Consider the following 16680-nt stretch of genomic DNA (forward strand, 5'->3'; position numbering starts at 1 on the left):
AACAATACATTTAGTGTGGAAGAACGTTTTTTGACATTTTGTCCTATAAATGATACAACAGGTAAAGGTTTAACCAGCTTTTTACTAAAAACTTTAAAAAATTATGGCTTGGATATTTATAATATGCGCGGTCAAGTTTATGATAATGGCTCAAATATGAAGGGTAAACATCAAGGTTAACAAAAAAGAATTTTAGATATTAATCCTCGAGCAATGTTTGTACCTTGTTGTAACCACAGGTTGAACCTTGTCATAAACGATGCTGTGAAATCCAATATTTATAGTATAAATTTTTTTTTAATTCTTCAGGAATTATATAATTTTTTTTCTGCCTCAACCAATCGGTGGTCTGTTTTGAAAAAGAACATTTCAAGTCTCACATTAAAGCCTTTGTCAGATACTAGATGGTCTAGCAGAATTGACGCAATAACACCTTTAAGATTTCAATTGGGCGAAATTTACGATGCTATTTATGAAATTTTGTCTGGAAATAATTTTGACAATTCTACAAAACGTCTAGCTACCTCTCTAGGTAAAAAAATTAAAAACTTTGAATTTGTGTGTATGATAGTCTTGTGGTACAAGATTCTGAGTAAAGTGGATATTGTGAGCAAGATTCTACAGTCAAAAACATTTAATATTTCCCAGGCTTGCGAAAATTTAAGTAACCTCAATATGTTTTTAAAAGAGTATCGATCTGACAAAGGCTTTACTGACTTATTAGTAGATGCCCAAGAACTAGCTTCATGCGTAGGCCTCAAAGAATTAAAAAACAATTTTCTTATGAAGGTGACGACCAGCCGATTGAAAATCAAGAATTCAAATTTAAGGTAAATTGCTTTTTTGGAATGTTAGGCATTACTATTTCGTCCGTACATGAAAGATTTGAACTATTATCGTGCCATTCTGATGTTTTTAATTTTTTGTGGCATATTGAAGATTTCGGCAAATGTTCCGAACAAGATCAATTTAAACTTTGTAAAAAACTGGAAGAAACATTAACTGACAAAGACCGAAACGAGAAAGATATAGACGGGACAGAACTTTTACACGAATTACAATTTTTGCAAAATGGCAACAAAAATACGACGTCTTTAATAGAAACAATTAATTATATTACAACAAATAACCTGACTCACTCGTTTCCAAATATTTCGATTGCATTGCGCATACTATTGACCATTCCAGTATCTGTAGCTACAGCTGAAAGGTCATTCTCCAAGTTAAAGTTAACAAAAAACTATTTACGATCCAGAATCGGGCAAGAACGATTACAAAATCTTGCGATCATTTCAATACAGCCTGACTTTTTAAAGCAGCTGGATATGGAAAATTTGCTGAGTGAATTTGCAAAAAATAAGGCAAGAAAACTCCAAATCTTGTAAGACTTGAGAAATCTTTGCAATCTATTTCAAAACAGTCGCTGTTTTATTTCTTGTTTTTTAATAATTTGATTTAATGTTTTTTATCTTTGATACTGTTCTTGTTTTGTTAATGTTGGTTCGAATGTTTTCAATAATTTTATGTATTTTATGTATGTTTTTTTGTAACAAATAAATATACCCATTAATATTATAGAGTTTTCTTCATATATTTCGATGAGCAACTATATAAAAGGGTTGTACTTATTCAACTCAATATTATAAGATTGGTTAAAAAGGCGCGTAACATTAATTAGCACAACAGCGTCAAAATTACGTGGCGGGTCCCTGCCCATACCCTCCAACGTCAATAATAATAAACTTGTAGTGTGCATCCACTAAACCTTGTAGAATTATAGAAAAGTATTTCTTGTAATTAAAGTACATTGAACCATTGTACACACCATTCTCACATGCTTGCCATAAAGACACCCTATCACATGTGGAAAATTCCAAAGTTTAGCAAAATCTTCAGCTATTCGTTCAAAGTCTTTATCCAATGGAGTCGGCATATAAATTGGTTGTAGTTCCTCTCATATTGCACTAACTGTCTCTTTTACTATCATAGCCACTGTGGATTTCCCCATTCTAAAGATGAATGCCAACCCTCGAAATGACATACCCGTAGACAAAAACCTGAAACACAATAAAAAAAGTGTAACTGAATTTGAAAATTCTATAATCAACCTAAATATTTGATACTCATTTTCCTTAATTGGCTTTAGGAGCTGTGCTTCGGAGGGAATAACTGCGGAAAAAGGTGTTTGTACTCCCCGTAAATAGATCTTAATTTATTAATTGGATCTATTTCACTTCTCGTTGGTTTTAATTTGGTTGTAACATTGTCACTAAACAGCAATAGAGCTGTTCTCTTGTAAGTTCCATATTACACTAATCTGTTTAATTCCGTTTTGGTGTTTGCGCACTCTGATCTGCGCTGACAACCAGCTTTCATAATGGTCACACTCCACCTGCCGCTCAAAGTCAGACGATCGGCGTCGAGTATTTGAGTCTGACTACCTGCTTTTACCAGCGTGCATCTTGGACATACCCTAAACTTCGAATTTGAATAAGTCTTCTAAAGAAATCTTGTAAGTATTTGTCTAGAAAAGGCAAATCTTCAATATAATAAATAGGGAGTTATTTATTTTTATACGCGGCTTTTCGCGGATTTTTTTTTTACGTCTCCACCACTGAACATCTATGGCGGTGTTCTTTTGAATAATATATGAAGATTTCGTTAAAATACGTTAGTCTAGTTTAAACTTTTTACTGTTGCGTAGTATTGTGTTTGTTCTTGTGCCACTTTTACCTTAAAATGAATCCTGTTGATTTGTTTAACGGCGGCGAAAGGCTAGACATTTTTACTTTAGGGGTTTATCTCGGGACTACCTGGAATGAGGAGGAAAAACGGGCTGTTAATCACCAGGGAATTCGGTGTTTCAGCATTTGGGCGTAATTCCGGCAAGGGGCGAAGTCGTAACGTGTCCAGTTGTCAATTGCGGTCGAGAAATGAAAGACTCGACCGACAGAGGAAGGAAATTAGGGTGGAATTTTCGATGTCCTGCCAAACATAGGCTTGAACCTACGAAAAACACGTTTCTGGAAAGTGCAGGATTGTCGGAGATGGGCGCCGACCAGATAGTGAAACTTGTTTATTGTTGGTTGACGGGGCAACCAGTCGTAGCGGCCGTGGAAAACGTCCATGTTTCCAAAGACACTGCAGTAGCGTAGTACCAGTACTGCAGAGATGTGGCCAGAAAAGTTGCGTGGCATGATTTTTGTCAGTTAGGGGGCGATCAAGATATTGTGGAGGTGGATGAGACTCACCTCTTCAAGTCTAAATACAACGTTTGACGGGCAACAATGTGGAACCACCACTGGGTCTTCGGTGGAATCTCGAGGACCACCAAAAAAAGGTTTGCGGTTTTGGTGGAAAATCGTACTCGAGACACTCTTATTCCGATAATGCAAGACTTCATTGATGTTAATAGCTTCATATGTTCCGACGAATGGAGGGCATATCGGATTTAGGGTGAAGCTTTTTCTGGACATGGGACAGTAAACCATTCGGTGGAGTTCGTCAGACCAGCAAGACCATTGCATCCCATTTGGGTGGCCGAAGGGCGGTTCAGTGATGAATGCTTGGATGATTTCACCGGACCAGCACCAGGTCCTAATTTAGTACCCCTTCGATACCATCCGCAGAATATCGAAAGGGCATGAAGAGGGCTAAAAAACGACTTGGGAGTCTGCACGAGTATCATCTATGCAGACGCTTACATTGGAGACTGGATGTATCGTCAGAACATTTTGGGGGACATTCAATTGGTGACGGATCGATTAATGAGGTTTTGTCAGGATATAAAAAGGGCGTATCCTGGGGTGCGTTTATAATCATTACCGGACGATCGCCCGACACGTCCGGCAACTTTTTAACTCGTTTATGAACGTACCCGGTAAAACTTATTAGCGTTCGAAATACGCACAAAGATTACCCTACAACGTAACTTTTTGTCCCAATCGTGACTGAGATAAAGTTTGTCGCGCAAACGCCGATTGTTGAAGTCTGAAATAGGTAAACAACAGCAAAAACTTAAAAACGGTTGATTGAAATGTTTTTTTTTGTAAAATTGAGAGTATGTTAGTTTAATCACTTAAAATGGCGTGTAAAATGGATACAGACATTTTTTCCAATACCCACACCTTAGTCGTAGATGAAAATGGGGAATACATATACAGTTCATCTAAGAAATCAGCTTTAGTTCATGAGAATGGAAGTAAGTAATGGATTTAATCGCTACACACAACATTATTTCAATTAATGTTTTAATTTTGTAGCCAATAACATAATCTATGTCCCCCTAGATATTATTAATGAACGTTTGGGTATTGATTTAAACCCATCAACCACAAATTCTCAAGTCGAATATGATAGTCAATATGAATCTGATGGAACCAGACCTGAAAATATGTACGAATTTGATACAGAGGGTGAGGAGCAGGATACCCATTTAACTGTACAGGGTGCTGCATTTTCGATGGTTTTACGGGGTACAGAGAAAACGGTAATAGATAGAAAAAAAGTAGCATACGTGTTCTGATCTCTTTTTCTGAGCTGAGATGACTGGCGAAGAGTGGGCTGCGCAAACTTCTTTTGTTTCAAAGATACGGGGGGTTTTTGAAAATTGGTCATTTTGGAACCTCCTCTGTATTTCATTTACTATTAAAGTTATCAAAATTTTCTAATTTCTTCCATTTCATTTTGAAGCTCCCGCTTTCTATATTCCTATGAAATTTAATTTGTCAACTGTCAATCAACACATCCACCGGTAAATACAAATCTACCATTTGCCACCCCCAAAACCTTTGTTTTTTTTTTGTGCAGTGTTCTGTTCATCCTTTTCTTATCTTAACATTGTTATGGAAAAAAAATGCACTCTTCTATAAAGCCCGCTTTAGACTATCATATTTTTTATACCAGATTTGATACAAAATCTTATACCATTTAGATGTGACAGTGTAAAACAGGAAAACAGTTGAATTCTAAAGATGGTCTGAGAAATGTGTTGAAAAATAGGACGCGTTCGTTCTAAAACAGTTGAATTCTAAAGATGGTCTGAGAAATGTGTTGAAAAATAGGACGGGTTCGTTCTATTTTCAACACATTTCTAGTGTGTGAGCATGCGCATTGGGCATAACAATTACAAACCTAACCTAAAAATTATCCATTTGATTATTTTTGTTGTTTGGGTTTGGTATTGTGATTGTGTATTGTGTTTATTTCCGATCTACACGTCCCACGAAAACTCTGGTGAAACTAGTGTAATTAGCATTTTATTTTGTGTACACGAAATTCAATGTCTTCCTGGACTCAAAGTCAAATTGAGACTCTAATTGAAGAGTACCAATCATATCCATGTTTGTATGCCATAAAAAACAAAGATTATCATAATAAATATAAAAGAAACCTAGCTCTTGAAGACATAACAAAAAAAGTAAATGTGGTACGCCCTAATACCACCATACAAGAAGTCAGCAAAAAGTTCCAGGGCCTGCGAAATACCTATTCGGCAGAAAGAAAAAAAGTGTTGGAGGCAATTCACTCTGGAATGGGTGAAGAAGAGGTTTGTAAAGCTACCAGGAATATGCATACTCCTGTGAAAATGTGAGGTCTTTGCTTTTTGTAGGTTTACCAGCCATCTCTATGGTATTACCAAAAGCTGGAATTTCTTCATAGAGTATAAAACAAAGTATAGAGGCCTTTATTTACAAGTTTGGTTATTGGCAAGATAAACAAAGCCAAAATGCGGTGTTGTCAGTTGTATACAGCCAGTATCAAAGTTTATGCGTTGGTGTATGTTTCAATTACGTTTAAATCGATATTTAAATCAAAAAAGTATTGTAACAATTATTGTTGCTATTGATTACAGTAAAATTCGCCAAATAAATGTCTTTAAACATTACTAATATGTATAGAAAGCGTTGAGTTGGCAACATCGCGTAATGCTCGTCTTACAACTCCACTATTCCTCCATTCATAACTGTTTCTAGCCATTTTGTTTGTTTTGTGATTCTGATGTTTTGTGGTTCGGAGTGTGTTATATTGTGTTTTTGAAGTGATTTACGGACTTTTGTGACTAAATACAAATCATGGTGCGGCAGTGTTTTATTTGTAAAACTTGTGATTACCAAGAAAAGGGTGCAAATTTATCATTTCACCGGTGAGTATATATCTAACCTAAAAACATGTGTCTGTCCATTGGCGTAGCGTGGGGATAGCAGGGGAAGCATAATCAGCAGAATTAAAATGAAATGTTCAGTAAAACTATTGAATTTATGTGATGTTGTAGCGACCAGGTATGCAGCCCACCGTACAAGCCGGTGTAAGGCGGGTTGCAGGGACTTTAAAGTGACAGACTGACGTTTGACAGTGCCTTTTCGGAAGAATTGACAGAACTGACGGGTGACAAGGGAGGATTAAGAAGGTTGTTGTGGACGAATGTTGTTGTAGTTAGTTTTTAATACTTTAAAATTAGAAATAAAGGATTTAAAACGTAAACCGGCTACAAAGTGGCTGCCCAACGTGGTGCCGGTAAATCCTTTTTCGTGTATTAGTGTTTTTCTCAGACTTTTCGGAGCAATCTTGTTGATTCTCTGCGTCTGCTTTTCGGCTTAGTTTGCCGCCAATCACCAACGTTTTGGTGCCCTGTTAATGGAAAAAGACAGTTCCCGAACTCAGCGATACCTCAGACGTGAATCTGCAAAAAGCCAACAACCCAACGTTGAATTATCCACCATGGCAACCAACATCGTAATGACACAGGAATTGTTACAACAACTGCTTGCTGGAGTAATGACAAACGTTCCCCGTAACGTGGAACCGGTGCCTGCACTCATACCAGAAGGAAACTTTGTGGACTGCAAATCGCGCTTTTCGGGCAAACGTACAGACAGTGTTGATGCCTTTATCGATGGCATTTCAGTGTACAAACAGTGTGCAAATGTATCTGATGCAAATGCACTTCTCGGTTTATCCATGCTATTAGACAGTGATGCTGCAACCTGGTGGCAAGGTGCAAAAACAACTGTGACAACATGGAAAGATGCCATGGAAGCTTTGCAACATGCTTTTGGAAGAAACCAGCCTCCATATCAAATTTACCGTGAACTGTTCTCCAAAGAACAAGGTAAGGAGCCTACAGATATATTTGTGAATAAAGCAAGAGCCCTTTTGTCCAAATTACCATCAGCTGATGAGCCTATACCTTTAAAGAGTCAAATTGACATGATATATGGCCTATTACATAGTCGTATTAGACGAAATGTCCCACGTGATTCCATTAATTCTTTTGAAACGTTAATTACAAAAGCTAGCGCGGTTGAAGCTAACTTCTCAGAAAACTTTGACAGTAATCTCAGTAACTCTTCGCCCAAAGTGAAAGATGAGGAGAAATTTAAACTTTCACGTCCGAAATGCACATTTTGCCATAATTTTGGTCACACTATTGAAGCATGTCGTAAATATGCGTCTACAAAACCTACGGAAGTTGTCAATACTTCCACCTCGAGTTCCACAGCGAAACCCAGTTTTTCTTGCTATGGATGTGGACTTGCTGGTTACCTTCGCAGTAACTGTCCACAGTGCCGAAGAACTCAAAGACCCAGTCCATCTGAGACCAATTCTGTGGATGTTTTAAACCTTGAAATTTGCTCAAGTTCATATTCAAATGAAAAACCCCTTCTTGAGATTGAAATTGCAGGATTGCGAGGCCTTGCTACTGTCGATACTGGAGCAAAGTACAGTATTGCCGGTGAAAAGCTGTATCAACATCTAAAACAAGTTAGCTGTCCCTCTACGAAAATAAGTTTGACAGTTTCTTTTGCAGATGGGGAACCTCGTAATGTACATGCTGTTCGCTTCGAATGTCAAGTACAAGTGCAGAGCAAACTTTTGACAATGTTCTTTATTGCAATGCCTGAGTATACAAACTCAAAAACATTACTAGGATGTGACTTCATACAAATGTCAAATATTATTTTGGATATACCTCGAATGAGATGGGCCTTTGCAGAAGAACCTGGAAATTTTCACAAATTTTGTACACCACCATCTCAGTCGAATCACGATTGTGAAATTAATATTTTAAATCAACACCTACACCTTCGAGATGATGAAGCTAGTGGAGACATAATCGAGGATGAACAACGCCTGCAGCTAGAAAATTTAATATTACTCAACAATGATGTTTTTGAAGTTTTTTCAGAACCGACTCCGTACGCAGAGCACTCCATAAATCTAACTTCGACTGAACCAACGTCATCGCCGCCCTATCGCATGTCACCTATGAAGAAGGAATACCTGAAAGAGGAGCTCGATAAAATGATTCAGGAAGGAGTAATCGAAGAGTGTGAGTCTCCATATTCAGCGCCAGTGGTTTTAGTACCCAAAAAGAACGGCAAACTGCGCGTTTGCGTGGACTACCGTGCTTTAAATCGCATTACTATTTCTGACTGTTATCCAATACCACGAATGGACGATCTTCTTCATGCCACCGGATCTACTCCGTTTATGTCTACTATAGACCTGCGGTCAGGATATTGGCAAGTGTCAGTGAAACCCTCCGATAGAGACAAAACTGCTTTTGTCTCTCCATTTGGCACTTTTCGTTTCAAGCGCATGCCTTTCGGGCTTAAGACAGCACCAGCGACCTTTCAGAGGTTAATTGACAAATTTCGAACAGGATTACCTGATATTACAATACTTGCTTATCTCGACGATATTATTATATTATCGCCATCTTTTCAGAAGCATATTGAGGACCTAAACAAAGTGTTTGCAAGACTGAGGCAATTTAAACTTACTGCTAATCGCGAGAAGTGTTCGTTTTTATGTGCAAATGTAAAGTACCTTGGACACAGACTTACACGTGAAGGCATTGCAGCGGATCCAGATAAAGTTACTGCCATAGCTGACCTACCACCGCCAAGAAATGTAAAGCACTTACTTAGCTTCATACAAACTGCCTCCTGGTTTCGACGCTTTATTCCAGAGTTTGCTGGAACAGCAAAGCCACTTACGGAATTGACTAAGAAGAACGCTGTGTGGAGATGGGGACAGACTCAACAAAACTCGTTTGACACTTTGAAACGACTACTTACTAGTGCCCCAATACTGCGTCAGGCCGATCCAACTCAACCTTATGTGCTACGAACGGATGCAAGTTCATATGCAATCGGAGCATGTCTGCTCCAGGGGGAGGGACCTAACGAACGCCCTGTTGAATATGCAAGCCGCCTTCTCACGCAAGCCGAAAGGAATTACTCTACAACGGAGCGTGAAGCCCTAGCAGTCGTGTTTGCTGTTCAAAAGTTTCGAGGATACATCGAAGGATGTAAAATCCGCATACTCACAGATCATCAGCCACTACGTTGGTTGATGACACTTAAATCTCCAAGTGGACGTTTAGCACGATGGGCCTTATTGCTACAAGGATTTGACTTAGATATTGAATATACACCAGGACGATGTAATGTGGTTGCTGATACATTATCTAGGCCGCCATGCACCGAGGAAGCTGAATTTTGTGGTATTTGCTCAGTTACCATCGACCTGCCTAAAATGCCACTTGAAGACCTGCGTAAGAAGCAACTCAATGATCCTGATGTTGTTAAAATCATTAACTGTTTCGAAAATCCTGAAAATCAAGTTGACCTAAAACGATGGACAGAGCGGGGATTCACTATGATGAATGGCGTGCTTTATCGTTACTCGTCTGATACTGACTCGGAGGACGCTCAACTTGTAGTACCAAAAGAATATATTTCAGAAATTCTCTTCGAATGTCATGACTCCCCAGTTGCCGGTCATTATGGCCTTGACAAGACATTGCATCGAGTTTCATCCAAGTACTATTGGGCGACTATGAGACGCGACGTCACGAACCACATTAAGAAGTGCATCCAATGCCAACGGTTCAAACCAGACAACAGAAAACCAGCTGGCTTTCTGCAGACTCCTGTGCTAGCTCAACGATTCGAGGTGTTGTCCGTGGACTTGTTTGGTCCGCTTCCGGAAGCTGAAACTGGAGAGAAGTGGGTGTTTATCATTGAAGACCCTACCACCAAATGGGTTGAACTTTTTGCACTAAAGGTAGCCACCGCCGAAGCCTGTGCACGAGTGCTTATAGATGAAATTATACTTCGCTATGGAACACCACGGCGCGTCATAAGCGATAATGGCACCCAATTCGTTGCAGAAGTAATGCAGTACGTCGCATACACCCTAGGATTCGTACAAAATCTTGTGCCGCTGTATCATCCGGAAGCCAATCCGGTCGAGAGACGAAATCGTGATCTCAAAACGCAACTGGCGATATTAACGCAGCAGAATCATCGTAAGTGGAATGAACATTTACCATCTATCCGATTCGCGATAAACAGTGCCCGGAACGACGCAACTGGATTTAGTGCTGCACAGTTGTGCTTCGGTCGGGAATTGCGCACACCGGGCGAAGTGTACCGAGACTTTCGTGGGTTTATCGAGAACGAAAACTTTAACCATCAAATCGGTTCATATCTTCGAGTGATTGCAAACAATCTGTCGCGTGCTCGTGAAAATTGCGAACGTCGCCAAGATGCCTCTAAAGCACTCCAGGACCGACATCGTCGTGAAGGCGAGAACTATCAGCCAGGCGAAAAAGTTTTAATAGATGTTCATGCCTTAAGTAAGGCGTCCCTGGGTTTCAGCGCCAAATTTGCGCCTCGTCGGGACGGACCTTACGTTATCCTGAAGAAGATATCACCAACCACCTACCAGATAGCTGAAGTAGGTAAAACTGATACGCCTTTGGGAACCTATCACGTATCGGCAATACGAAGATTTGTCGGGAATGACGATCCAGATCCACAGCCCGTAGTCCCTATCCGCAAAAGGGGACGACCTAGGAAGAACACCATTTAAGTTGTTGGATTCTTCCCGGGACGTTGCAGAATCCAAAGGGGGAGGATGTAGCGACCAGGTATGCAGCCCACCGTACAAGCCGGTGTAAGGCGGGTTGCAGGGACTTTAAAGTGACAGACTGACGTTTGACAGTGCCTTTTCGGAAGAATTGACAGAACTGACGGGTGACAAGGGAGGATTAAGAAGGTTGTTGTGGACGAATGTTGTTGTAGTTAGTTTTTAATACTTTAAAATTAGAAATAAAGGATTTAAAACGTAAACCGGCTACAATGTTATTTTCTTTGCAATGATTTACACAAAATGTATAGCTGCTGCTGCTGGTGCACCTCATGATTTATGTTCCCGCAAACTTCCAAGTGCACTTTTTTCATTATTTTTTAGTGCAAAAAGTTCCTCTTTTTGGCACTGTATGTACTATATTTGTTGTGCTTTTGTCATCAAACAAGTTGATTTAATAAAAAAAATGTTGTATGCAACCCATGCAAAAAATCCTGTTTTGCTCTTATGTGTTCTTGGCATGTTTTTGGTAAACTTTCACATTGCATGTAAAAAAGATGTACTTTTAGTAGTTAGAGTTATGGATGGCAAAATCTTTTGCAAAACATTTTTTCCACTACTAACATGATAAACATACTATTATTGACCCATTAGTAACTTGAGAAATTAGTTTTCTCTACCTTAATGGTCATTGTTGACTAGGTCAATAATAGAGTCTAATCTCTAGTTCTAGTCTGGCACAAACACAACAAAAAATAAAATTTTATTGACCATCAAAAATATGGTTAATAGTGGAAAAAACGCTATGTTATCCAGGGTTTAGATAGCTTTTATTGACCTTCACTCCTCGGGATTTAAACATGACATATGGTCAATAAAAGCTTCTGTCTAAACCTTGGTTAATAATATACTATTATTTTTAATTTATAATAAATTTATATTGTCGCAGATTCCAACATTTACATACCTATCGTACTATACACCGAATAATCGCGTATGTCAGCAAGTCTAGTAGGAATCTGGGTCAATCGACGAGTATTTATTCAGCAAGGCTGGCCATCTAAAATCACTGGTCTCCGGGTCGGTCGGCGAGCAACAGTCTCTAACTTGAAGTGGTGGGACGGCTCGCTACCCTCTTAGGATCCCAGGCTGATAAGAGAAGGGTTCTCTCGCAACTTGAAGTGACCGTTAGAACCCTTAATTAACCCCGTCAGTTGTTCACTTGGTCTTTTGGTCACATCGTACAAGAACACCTTTGCGTGCCCCTTTACGGTGTAGCTGAAGGACTAAAACCCCCACTCGTCTCTCCCGAACTCACATGCGCTCTACGACAGTTACGGCCGTGTTGGCCCTTTTATTCTGGGGGTAAGAATAACCCCTCTTAAGTGTATAGTTTACATTGTTTTATAATAAACGAGGCTTGCCTGTGACCTAGGTTGTTTCTCTACCATCCCTCACTACGCACCCCTAAACGTGACAATATTTATTGACAAACAAACTTTCCCAAGACCATCTTGAACTTTTTTTTGGAAGTATTAGAGCGAAGGGGGGATTTAATAATAATCCCACTGCCAGACAGTTTCAGGCTGCGTATAAACGTTTGTTAGTTCATACGCAAATCACTGGACCGGAAACAGGTAACGTCGGAATCAGGGACAATCTTACCATTTTATCATGTGGCAGTGGTCAAAAACTGACCCAAAATGAAAATGGCCACAATTTGTTACAAGATCCATCCAGCATAGTTTTTGAAAAAAATCTCATCAATTCTATTGATAAAAATCAACTGTCGGCTGGAGCATGGAATTTAACTTTATACACAGGTGATGTAGTTGCATATATTGCCGGCTTTGTAGTAAAAATATTGCGCAACTGTGTAACTTGCTCAAAATGTCTGACATTTCTTGAAAGTGAAACAGTTAATTCCATGCTTCAACAAAGGAAACAGTACGGTAAGTTAGTAAGGGCCTCTGAGCAAGTAATTGAAATTTGCAGAGTGGCAGAAAAATATTTCAGGTTTTATTGCAAAACAGAAGGTATTTTTAAAAAGACAAATAATCTAATTGTCGTATTAATTAAAAATGCATTTGAGTTATTGCCTTCAACAATTTTGGACAAATTTAACGATCATTTGTTTGACGATGATCCGGTAGAAAGCCATGCATTTTGGCTTATCAAATTAGTGCTAAGGAAATATTTTACCATAAGAATCCATCACGAAACTGCTAAAAAAATGGATGTTATTAAAAAATATCGAGTTAGAAGTATCTTGACGAAGACCATTTTATTTAAACACCAGTAGCTTCAACTGATCATATCCCAACACTTATACTCTTAGCTTATTCCCTAGGTTAAACCCATTTAAACTACTATTGTACAACCAGGCCTAAGCAGCTCGTTAGATTGTAAGGTTCAATAATAAGTTAATTTTGTCTTTAGTTTATATTTATATTATATTGCTCATTTTTAATACAACTTTTATAGTTGTATTACAATATGTGGATAGTTCTTGAAATGTAAAGGATTTTCAAGTGAACTGTTAATACAATGTGTGACTGAACTAGTGGACAATGACAAACTTCTTTCACATTATGATTCCGAATGTCACCAGTCATTGTCAACCTGATCTATCACATCCTATCAATACTTTACTCAGAAACTTGTTCGCTGTTTTCAAGAATTATAGCCCAGGTGGCATGGGTACTCAAGTCTATAAAATAATTTATTTAAATCTTATTTTATAAATTAATAAACATAGAAAAACTTCGAAAACCTAGTATTAAGAGCCCTATAATTATAAGTTGGTATTATTTTAAATGTATATAGTTTATAAGCACTAGATTTGGCAATAGATAACAGAGAGTAAAATAATTTAAAAGTGCGTTTTACATGTTTCATTTTTTTTGGAGTAGGTACCTATCCTGTGTAAAAGAAAGTATTTAGCCGTTTTCAGTTAACCCAGTATAAAAAGTCCAAAATAACATAGTATAGAATGCAGAATCAAAATTTTGAATAGGAAAACTATAATATTTAAATTTTTAATTGATATGGTTAATTATATAAATTAATCAATTTAAACCAATTATTATTATTATAGTATAAGAAAATAAAAAAAACAAAAAAAATATTCCGATTAAAGCTTACATTTATATCACAGAAACATTGCAATATTATCTTTTTTACCGCTTTAATAATTATTTGCATTGCTACCATAACGATAGGCTTTCCATGAGCAGAAGCTATTACTGAGAGTATACTTATGGAAGAAATTAAATTTAGGCAAATAATTTATAATCTTAAAAACGGTACGCCACTGGTAGACTAAAACGCGTTCCGCGTAAACATTGCCCCCACCTGAACAACAAACACATGTACTGTCTCTGGCGGCCATATTTTTACGTCTCTCACGCCGCGCGCCCACTTCTTTCTAAGTAGATGTTGTCCGTAAACAATAAGACGATTTATGAATGACTCGCGGGGTCTATACTTGTATTATGTCTATGAATATCATAACACGTAGCTCCTGGACGGCTGACCATATCACTATATCTTATTGAGTCTTATTATTGTCTATTTATAGGTATCTTGTTTGCACGAAGGACAGAAGGTTGGGGTGCAGGGCTTCTGGAAAAGTGTCAAATGGTGAGGTGACGGTTATGAATGCACACCAAAATCATCCGAGGGAGGCAAGGTACAAAGAAGCTGAAGCATTCAGGGCACAGCTAAGGAAAGCTTCTGTCACCCAGCGAGGCACTCTCAAATTTATTTACGACCGTGTAGCCACAAGGTAAGATAATATCTTATTCAATATCTATAAAGAAAATAGCAAAGCCTGTCTACAGGGTGTTTCACGTTTTAATATGCAAGCTTAAATCGCGTATTCTACGTCTAAAAATAACTATAGTTTGCTATATAAACCAAATTTCAAAAATGCTTTATTAAAGAAATACACGGTGTTCTTTAAAGTTTTGTTTTTTTAAGTTTTACTTCTTCAAACTTTTTTCTGTATTGCGTCAGTAATCTTTTTTTTATAAATTTAAAATCCTTATTGAATGCTGTATTTTTGGAATATAGTTTAGGTACATAGCAAACTAAAGTTATTTTTTAGACATAGTATTTAAGTTTGCCTACTACTCCTTTTTTGGGCTTCACTATTTGTAATTGAAAATACTTAAGTAGCCATTTGAGGTAATTTAAAAAGTTGAATCCAAAAATTATTACCAAAATATTCCTAACCTCAAAATAAAAGGGCTACAGCTAATAATTTCTTTTTTCTAATGGATCACTGGGTATATTGAAACATTTTCGGAATGTTCTCAAAATTCTGCTAATATTTTCTAGAAAAAAATTTGGTTTTTAAATTGTTTTTCGAAATATTGGCTATTAGAAAATTTTTATTTTGTCTTTTGACAAACTTTGTTTACCTATATACAGTGCCATCATTTCAAAACTTCCTACCCTCACTACTTTTTTCAGCAAACAAAATTAGTTGTGACCAAAAAATATGTCAACTTAGATATCGAGGGGGAAGTTTAAAACTATAGTGGGCTTTGTATTTTAGATTTCCCCTCCTTGCCCTAAGGTGCCCTCACTTAAAATTTTTAAATGGCATTCCTAGCTTGTAGCACATTATTTTAAAGATCTTAAAAACCCGACACAATTTTTACTAGAACACAAAATCAACAAATTTTTGTTAGTTTTTTTAATTTTGATTTTCAAATTTGTTAAACAGTCATGAATCGGGATTATGAAGACCTTTAAAATAATGTGCTACAAGCTATAGAAGTGCCATTTAAAAATTTCAACTGGGGGCACCTGGGGGCAAGGGGACAAATCCTAAAAATACAATGCTATTAGAGAAAACAATGAAAATTAGTTTATGTGGCAACACTGTATGTTAAATGTCAACAAGTAGTAGTCTAAAAACAAGTAATAAAAGATTATGTAGCCGGTCCTTTCACTCTTTGTATTTTGCACTTTTACCATATATAATTAAACAGTTAAAGTTCCCAAAATGTTTTATTAAGTCTACAAGAGCTACTCTGCAAAAGGTTATGGGCCCAGGTAGCCAAGTGAAGGTTTGAAAGTCGAAAAAGTGAAAAAGAAAACGGGGCACACGAGTTGTTCTTTTTGAGGTTACGATAGTACACCAGGGATGAGCTCCAGTATCGATATCTAGAACAATAACTTCTGTCGATAACTGCTTGTGTACCGAATAAAAAATAAGTCCCGATTATTTTTAATTTTTCGGTTTTTTTTGTCGGGAACACGTCGTAAAAATTGTGTGGCGATTGTAAGGACTAACGCGGTGTAACGACTTGTTAAGTTTTTCAATCAGCCATGGATCAAAAAGAAGGATTTATCGTAAAGTTGAATGGGGGATTGGGACAATTGTAATGTTTGGAAGTTCCTGATGATAATAGTGCTAAAGTCCAAGGGATTATATGGAATTGTGTCAGGAGAACAAGGAAGGCCACACACTAACACAGATGAATGGGATAAAAAAGATGCAAAAGCCCAGGAGGTTTTAGTAACAAGGCTGGACGAAAATCCGGTAAATCACATTCTATCATGTACTACTTCTTCAGAAATGTGGAGCAAACTAATAGCAATTTATGAACATAAGTCGGAAGTATCAGTACACTTGCTTCAACAAAAGTTTTTTTAATTTAAAGTACAATGTCTCAAGTATTGCTGATTTTATTTCACAATTAGAAGATTTAAAAACCCAACTCAAGCATCTTGGTGAAGAGCTTAGTGATAAAATGATTGTCACTAAAATTCTAATGTCTCTTCCTG

This window comes from Ips typographus, linkage group LG13, assembly GCF_016097725.1.
Source record: "Ips typographus isolate SLU linkage group LG13, UJ_Ityp_2.0, whole genome shotgun sequence".
Lineage (NCBI taxonomy): Eukaryota > Metazoa > Arthropoda > Insecta > Coleoptera > Curculionidae > Ips > Ips typographus.